The following is a 9664-nucleotide window of genomic DNA, read 5'->3' as shown; positions in this document are numbered from 1 at the left end:
CTAAGTGTAGAAGAAATCAGATCATCCTCAGTTTGTGTCAATAAAACTGCTCAAAGTAGTAGTGGGCATACAGAGCACATGCTCTTGCATGATTGCTGGTGCAGCACTGTGGCTGTCTCATGTCTGCAACCTTCAATCCACACTCTTCAGTTTTGCTAGGTGTGAGTTACGGAAAACACATCAATATAGACCTAGCTTCTTACCAAGAAGGGCACAATAACACTCCAAAACAGCTGCAAATAAACAGCATCAGGAAAGGTCTTCTGATCCTGAAATCTTCTGAAACATGTTCATCCTTCTCAGTATAACAGTTCGTAGTACTTCAGCCCAGGCTCCTACTGGAGTCTGCCTCAAACATTTATGTGATGAAGAGATCATTGCTCCCTGAACAGCCATTTTGCAAAGACATTCCCTTGGTAGAGAACAAGTTTAACTTTCACATCACCAAAGACAAAATAATCACCATCAGTTTATTCTGTCATTCCCTTGACATTGGCTAAACTTTGGAAAAAAAAAAAAAACAAAAGAACCCCCCCCAGAAAAACCCCATGCAACCAAACCAACTTAAAAAGCCAAACACGACTACTTAAACAATAAAAAGTCCCCTCATTTCTTGTCTCAAGTCTTCACAGTGGTGCATTCTCCTCCCCACACTCTTTCTTGAGCCGCTCTACAACCTCAGGAATCCCCACTGGGCACTGGCCTTTGTGTGATGAGTTGGGTGGTCAAGCTTCCCTTGACCATATGGCAACTCTTGAGTGGTTGAGCTGGGAACATCCCTGAGATGAAGGACAAGAGCACAGTCAGCCCCCCACTTACAGCCTTGGGACTTTCCCTGAACTATAACCCAAGGGGAATAATACCATTGTGGCTGGAGTTTTGGAAAACACTTGAAATTGTATTGGAAACAATTTGGAATTGTTTTGGAAACTCTAGTCATTACTGATCTGAGGATGGAAATCTTACAGATTACATCTCACTACCCTATAAATAGAGGTCCTAAATGAGGCCCTTTGAGCTTCCCTGGACTCCAGTGGAATGCACCAGAATCTCCCTTTGAGTGGGAGATGGCTCTCAGAGCTTGCAAGCTCTCATGTTTGTGAGAAAGCTGAAGACAGGGCATAGGAAGATAAAGTCTCACTCCTTGAGCCCTAACCGCTGAAAAAAGCCAAAGCACTCGACAGGGTATTTGACTGAAATCAGGGGGAATTTTTCACAGGTACTTCTGTACACACTTCATTGTGTCTGTGTGCATGCATATGTGTGAATTGATTTAAATATCCTGCAGCAAGTATAGCATAAACACTGACATCTCAGAAGGATAATTAAGTCACTACTGCAATTTTAGTCAATTTTATTGAATTACTGCATAAATGCTGAATTAGTTAATTGATTAAGTACTACTTAAATCCTTTCAGCATGAAACATTGATCACGTGTAAGGTTAAGTTTTTCAATGGCATCCACTCTGAACCTTGTGACTCTGTGGGAAGGTCTTCCTTCCCTTTGCACCCTAATCACTTGCATCCCTGGTCTCCATGCAAATCATTCTAGTGATTTTAAGCCAATATTCCTTTGTATGCTTCATTTACGTAGTAAATAACAGAGTGAACATTGCCATTGAACTTGGTTGCACTTTCATGAATTTATATTAAAACTTACTTTTCTCAATACCTGTGACAGTGATTCTTCAAGCCACCTAAACCACTCAATTGTGACAAATTGGCATAGTCAGCAGAATACTAAAACAGGATTTGCAACAGTCTTCCACATAAAAGCACAATCTTGAGAGAAAAAATGAACTCCAAGCAAGCTCAGGGTACTTGGACAGTATGCTTTCAGCAAATTGCAGCCTGGATCTCTTTGGCAGGAATCCCTTGACAGCCTTCCTTCTAGGTTACTTACAGCACATTGTCAAGGTTGAGAGGCACTGGCAGACCTGCACAGAGTGAGCTATTTGCAGCATGTTTACATCTGGTAACTAAAGGTGTCACTGAGGAAGGTCTCTGATCAATACCAACATGTATTTTCAAAAATAACATACAGAAGGAACTGAAGAAAAAAAAAGGAAAACAAAACAGGTTTTAGAAGTTGGTGCTTTCTTATCTAAATAAAACCATTCAGGTATTCTGGAAGTGGATGTTCCTCCTTTAATACTGGGGAATTTTTTTCCACACCAGTGATGAAGAACCTATTTCACTGATATAAATTTCAAAACCTTTCAGGCTGTGCCCACCAGGATACAGGATTCAGAGGAACTCTTGTTCTTTTTGCATTTATTTCAAGGCATTTGAAATGCCTATTCCAAGTGGAAATTTACGGCTGAACTTCTTCCTCTAATTCAAGATGAGTTTAAATTTAGTGTCCTAAATACTATGGGCTGTTTGTTAAAGAGTATCTCCAAAGATTGCTACAAAAGTTGCAGGAGATACTACTAAGGGCATACCACTGTTTACAGATATCTTGCAAATTCCCTGTATTAAATAATGCATTCAGCTCAGTTTGTGTCTTCCTGTTCATGAGCAGATTCAAGTGGTTCTACATTCATAAATCAAAATGATCTGTTGAGACCAGTCAAAGATAATTCTTTATCAGTCCATGAGCAGTTGCTGTGGGTACTTAAATACAAATTGTATTTAGATGAGTTCATATATCACATGGATATACTTACTGGCTAATTGAATTGCTTCTCTCCCATCTATAAAACTGAAACATGCATATTGCATTGCAACTGGCATCAGATTTCCCAAAGCAAAGGGTTAAGCTTTAAAACACCAAAGCTGTTTGCTATGAGTACTCTACAACAGCCTCTGTAATCACTATTCCCAAGTTTCACAAGGAGTTTTTCACTGCAATATTTGTGATGCAAACAGAAAAAAGGACACCAGGAATACTCACATGAACTGTACTTCCCAAGCACACTTAGTATGAAAATTCATGTTGCTCAGCTTGCTTGTATTTACACACTTTAGATTTTAAAAAATCCAAAACCAACCAACTAATAATTTAATCAGTAGGCATTGACCAACTAAATCCTACAAATGTGACAACACCTGAAATGTTCATCAGCTCTTCTACAACACTGCCCACAAATTCACATGCAAGTGAAGGTAACAGATCAAGCCTGTAGATACTACACACATCAAAACTTCAGGCAAGCTCCTTCTTGAATGCAAGAGAAAACTTCCTGGACAGCATCTCCAGATTTGCAGAGGTTCTGCCAGAGAAGGTCTGACCAAGGACAGGGATATGTTCCAGCATCAAAGGACTTCACAGCAGTCCTTTGAGCAGTCCAGCCAGCAGCTCTTTCCTGTTTGCAATACTGAAATCTGTATCTTGCATGAGAACTGAAAAACTTAAGGCAGCCTGCAACATCTTCAAGATCAAAGGTAGAGCTTTGCATCCATCTGAAGCTCTACTCAGTAAGACCTTACACTAGGCAAAGTAAGCTTTTATTCATAAGTATGTTCTAATTTATTCACATCCTTATATATTCATTAGGTTCAGTTTGGAACCTTGAAAACATTTAGACAAATGCATCACCAAGAAGGCATGGGCCAGGTGAGGGGGCCCACCTGGAGCAGCTCTCCTGAGGATTGGCACCTTCAATAAGGCAGACAAGAAGTGCTCATAGAAGCATCATTATCTTCACTTCTCATCCTATGTACACCCTGCACTGCAGCACCCTCATGGCTACTGAGTCATGCGATTGCTGTCACCTGGCCAGGTTAATGTGTATGGGGTAGCAGGACCACTGCTAACAGAGGAAGGAGAAAGCAGCCAAACAACTTGCCCCTGGTTCCCAAACTCCTTTTCACAGCTTGTTAGACATAGAATCACCCTAAAACTAATAGGATGTAGATATACTTCAGAGCTAGCAGCAGATAAGCTTAGGTACAAAAAATAGCACAGATATATGAACAGAGAGCTCTGTGGGGGCTAAAATTTACCTTGAAATTACCAAACTATCACAGGTAAACTTGCCTATGCTGACATTTGGCTGGACCATTCTATTATCCCTAATCATCCATGTCCCACTCATAGTATATGTAGCTACCTCCACATTCCAAAGCAACTACCCTAATGTGTACTGGGGGGGGAAGGAGGGAAATCAGCCTAACCATCTGCCAAGCTCTCAAAAAATGAAATGGTTGAACTCCTCACACACTCTACACACCTTCCATCTTACTGCCATAACACCACCTTTGGCAGCCTCTCCTTGCTTCAACCCAAAGAAGCCTGACCCTAAGGCCATGAGGGAGCTGTGGTTCGACCTGACAGATTTCTCAGCATGGCTGCAAGTTCTGAGACAGAGAGCTCCACACCTTATCTCAACATAGACCTAAATACCTGAAAGAGCCAGGAGTGCTAATCCTAATTGTTTTCTACCAAATCATTCAATGTGCCTTGCTTGCCTAGTGAAATACCAGGGTGAGTGTTTCACAGAAATTCTTGGAACAAATAATGCACACATACACACACAAGCTCCAGGGAAGGAAAACAACCCTGAATGAAATTCACAAATTTCATCTATAGAAAAGAATTAAGCAAGTCCCCAGTGCATCTTGAATTCTTGAATTCTTAGCATGGGTTCTGGGGCCCATTCACAGAGCTCAGAGCCATGCAGTAATTTTTAAGTAATATAACAAAAATCCAATAATAAACAGGAATTCAGAAATGAGACATGGGGACAACCAAATAGTTAAATGCTAATAATCTTCCACCTTCTTCCACTGGCAGGTGAGTATTTCAACAGAAATCCATGCGGATGTGTCAGAGGGTGATATGATAAAGTGCGCTAGTCATATCACTTTGATATACAGCTTTGAGGGGATTCGGATGACCATTTGCCCAATCAATTTAATACGATAGTCAGACTGCAATGCATGTTTCTGTCCTACTGAAAAATTTTGCCTGACAACTAATAATTACATAAGGGCTTTGACTCTTTTGAGGCTTCTGAGGAGGTGACAAAGGAACTTGGAGTTCAGGTACCAAAATACTTAAGAGCCGTTGCCCTTAGGGGTAACTGAAAACAGAAAAGAAATTCCTGTGACACAGGGAACCATATGTTTCTGGATATACTAAAACAGGTCTCCATGTTTTAATTGAAAAAGCCCTGCTAATATTATTCTGTATTTCAAATCCCTGCAAAAGCTCTAAATAATGATGGTCAAACACCAAATTAACTTTGCTTAAGAGGTAGATACTTACCAGGGCTGGAAGCTCTGCAAGGTCCACAGCTCCTGCCTGAACCTAAGGATAAAGAAAAACAGAACAAAATAAATTAGAATAAGAAGCTATCTTTTGTCTGATAAATGTGAATTTGGAATTTTGAAAAGCGTTCTCTCTGGAGAGATGTTCACTGGTGTTGGGGAACACCAGAGGTAGCAATTCCAACATATAGCTTAGGCCACAGAAGGAGCCTGTGCACATGTTCTGCAGAACACCAAATCATGAGGCAAGGAGCCAGGAACCTCACCTGGAGCAACTTGTGTCTACCTGGCAGGGACAGCATTACTCTTAATGCACTTATGACACCAATTCTCAAACCATTCTCCCAGTTTGTACAATGCCTTTTCTCCTTTCTCTTTTTTGGATTTTTTTTTATGCGATATAGTTTCTCCTCAAACTAAGAAGAAACTTCACCTTCTTTCTCTTCATGGGGCATATTTAATCAGACTGAAGATGAAGGCACAGAATTCTGTTGTCTATGCTGGGATTATATGCCAGTCAACCTCGAAAAAAGCAGCATAAATATCCTGAGAGTTAACAACTGAGTATCAGCTGGACGCTTTTAAAAACTCACAACTGTGAACACAGATTAAATTAGCATTTGTAAGTAACTTCTTATCACAAGTTATTGATGCACAGGGTCAGACTTGACTATGATATGATTATTCAAAATGGATTTTGCTCTCTCCTACCACAGCTTTGCTGAATGCTTCACCAAATCACACTATTGCAGTGTAAGACAGTGATGAAATCCAATCCCTTGAAAATATTTGGAATTTGCCATATTTCTCCAGTAGATTAAATAGTGTCAGACGTGTCAGTTTCATCATCAGCTTCTACCCATATTTGTAAATTCCACTTCTTTCCTCTTGCTCCTCCAGCATGACTATTATGACTGTTGCAGTGTGTTTTAACCTCCCAGGTCCCTTCCCAGGTGTGCCTATACGCCTCTCCCTTCCCTCTTGCCCCCATGCTGAGTGAGTCCTGTCAATCAGGCTTAACATTCCAGGAAAGGCATCGTGTGGTTGGTCGAGTTCAAAGGATGCCCCTCAGGCCCAGAGGTCATTGGCCTGTCTAGGTGTCCCTTGTCCCTTGAGACCCCGCCCCTCCCACCTGGTTGGTGGCTCACCTGTCCCCTCCCTTCCCCTCCCCCTGAGCTTAAACGGTGAGTCCAGCCACGTGCTCGGAATTCTGTTGGAGTTCTTCCCAAGATTCAGACATCTGTAACCATGGAATAAACCTCTGGATATTAAACCCTCCAGCAGAATCCCTCCTTTGTCCTCACCTTCGCCTGAAGCCTTCTTTCTAAATTAAACGGAGTCCCTATCAAGCCTGGACTTGTTTAGTGCCCAGCTGAAACCATCAGCAAGCTAAAGGTGTCTCTGGGGTGATACAGCACAGACGCAGCCTTCGGCTCAGCAGCGAGGGTCAGACTAGCCCAGGCACAATCTAACTGGTAATATTGGGATTCATATTCCAATAATGACTATTATGTATAACCTATACTTGTAAGGCAGCCTGGAAATGGTCCCATGGAATTACTGTGACCTCCATTAGTAAGTGTGCCAGAGTTAGGCCACTAAAGCTGAGAAACACTAGTCTCCAGCTCTTCCTCCTCTTTTGTTAGGAGGCTTGTCCCAAATTCTATAGATGGAAAGGGGATAACTAGGTTTGTTCATAACCCCAAAGATAAGAATTGCAGAAAATGCTTTGGCACTTGAGGAAAAAAACATTACTCTTTAACACAGATTCAAAGCAGCAAATGTCAGCTCAAAATTATAGTTACGTATTGTTCCCTTTAATAATTAATATAAATGTTTTTAAATAACACCCTTAGAAACAGCTGATAGTTCATTTATTTCAAAGAATTTCAGGGGGAAAAAAAAGAGGAAGAGATAATGGGAAAAGAGAGAGAAAAGAAGAAGGAAAAAGTAGATTAATCTTGTCTACTCTGAGGGAAAGCAGTCAGTCTCTAAGCTATAGAAATCATTAGATGCACATTTGTAAAGCTCAGCATTTTCCTCAATGAACACACCAGAAAAGCTTATACTGGAAATAGGAAGGGGCGGAAGGCAAAGGTAATTCCTTTCAACTTGCTTTCCCACAAATGTTAGGCGAGCTTTTTTTAAGCTTTTTTATTTCCCACCCCCAGATAATCTATGGCCTTTTACTATCAAAGTACAAACATGTCTGTACCATTCTAATATGAAAAAGCAATAGTTCTGTGTATATATATATATCTCTCAAACTGCGTACCTGAGGAAGGCACTGCATAAACATGGCACTGCAAACCGTGACAGGGCATGGATATGTCTCATGATATCAGTACAATCAAATTAATTCTTATTTTATAATCCTAATATATTAAGTACTGTACTTACTTCTCTTACATTAGTAATGTAATACTAAGTTCTTATGGAATAAAACCCACTGTGCTGTGTATCTCAGCAGAAAACAAAACCACTGCTTCAATGTGCTTAGAATTAAAATGTAACACAAAGAACATGTAACACAATGACTGGCAGATGAAAAAAGGTTTGCTAATAATAATAGTCAACTTGATTAGGAAAGGCCCTCAAAATGTCTCCTGGTAGTCTCTATAGAAAAGTACAATGCCTCGCTTCCCTGGCAAGGTTAACATTGAATTCACAAGATGGTCTGAGAGAGAGTATTTGGGACCAAATACAGTCTTCTTTTCAACTGCATGCAACAAAGTTAATTAAATCACACAAGGTACACTCTGATCTAACTGAGAAAAACTGACTCAGATATTTTCATTATAAAGTTTCATTTGTATTCATTCAGGTAGAAAGAAAAAAAACAAACCATTATTTTTAGCTTTGCACCTAACACATCCATTCAAACAGAAATTGAGAACTTGTGTAAAATTATAGAGCTATAAATGACAAGATTGGTTGAAATCACAGAATAGGCTGAGTTGCAAGAGACCTGCCAGGTTTACCAAAGTCCAGCTCCTCATCCTGCACAGGACAGCCCCAAGAATCACACCAGGTGCTTGACAGCATTATCCAAACACTTCTTGAACTGTGTCAAGCTTGATGCTGGAACCACTTCCCTGGGGAGCCCAGTGCCCAACCACTATCTGGTGAAAAACCTTTTCCTAATATCTAATAGTTTGCCTTTCTGGGCTGCAAGTTCACAATGCTGGTCCATCCTGTCTCCCACCACCACCCTCAAGTCCTTCTCAGCATGGCTGCTCTGACTGCTCATCTCCAGCCTGGGCTGGTACCAGGGCTGTACAAACCCAGCTGCAACACCTCACACTTGGTGTTGCTAAATCACATGAGATTCCCATTGACCCACTTAAGCTTGCCCAGGTCCCTCTGGAAGGCATCCCATCCTTCAGGTGCAGCAACAGCACCACTCAGCCTGGTGCCATCTGCAAATTTGCTAGAGCTGCACTCAACCCCTTCATCTATTTCAGTACTGAAGATGTGAAATAACTCTGGTCACAATACAGATCCCTGAGGGACATCACTTGTCACTGATGTTCATTGGAACTCAGAGCCATTGACCGCTACCCTCTGGATGTCATCATTCTACCACTTTCAGATTCATCTGACAGTCAACTCATAAAATCCACCTCTCCTTCTCTCAATTTAGAGAGAAGGATGTTGTGGGGAACCATGTCACGCTTATGAAAGTCTAGATAAATGAAATCTGCAGCCTCTCCTTGTCCACTGACATAGTCACTCGGTCACAGAGGGCCACTGTGCTCATCAGGCAGGACTCACCCTCATGGAAGCAAAAGGAAAAAAGCACTGATAGTATCCAAACATTAAGGAGACCTTAGGTATTTCCACTAATCTATTCAAGTTATTTAATTTCCTGAATGTAAGATGAAAAGTCTTTCCTGCTGTACAACAGTGGGTATTTGTAAAGAAGTCTTAGAATTATAAGAAATGTAACAGCCAGGGTCTGTTCCCAGAACCTCATGACTTTTAAAAGCAAGGTGCACCATGATGGTGAAATAAAATCCTTACCTGTGGATGGATCACATCCAACAGAGGCAGTAGGTTGCACAGCAGTCTTTGGCTTCTGCTAGAAGAATTCTGTCTTTTTTTCATCCTAAGTCCCTTGAAACTACTAGCTTTTAATGATCTTGTTTACCTTATTGACACAGGGTTTATGACCTGTCTCAAGTGACTTTTCCTCCAAACTACCTAATATTTACCTTTCTTTTCTTAACTAATCCATCATGCATGGAAATCTTGACTGCACAGCAACACAACCATAGTCCTAACCTTCCAAAACCACAAATCCTTCTTCCTAACTGCACAAAAGCAAGAACTTCTAATAGGCCAAATCACTTAAAAAGACAAAATTTTAAAAATTGAATGTATTAAAAAGCAAGAACTGCTTTTCTACGTATTCTAAAAGCTATTAATAGGGGTTATTCTACAATTTGT

The sequence above is a fragment of the Zonotrichia leucophrys genome, chromosome 4 (genome assembly GCF_028769735.1).
Source record: "Zonotrichia leucophrys gambelii isolate GWCS_2022_RI chromosome 4, RI_Zleu_2.0, whole genome shotgun sequence".
NCBI lineage: Eukaryota > Metazoa > Chordata > Aves > Passeriformes > Passerellidae > Zonotrichia > Zonotrichia leucophrys.
Note: the sequence above shows the minus strand (reverse complement) of the source record.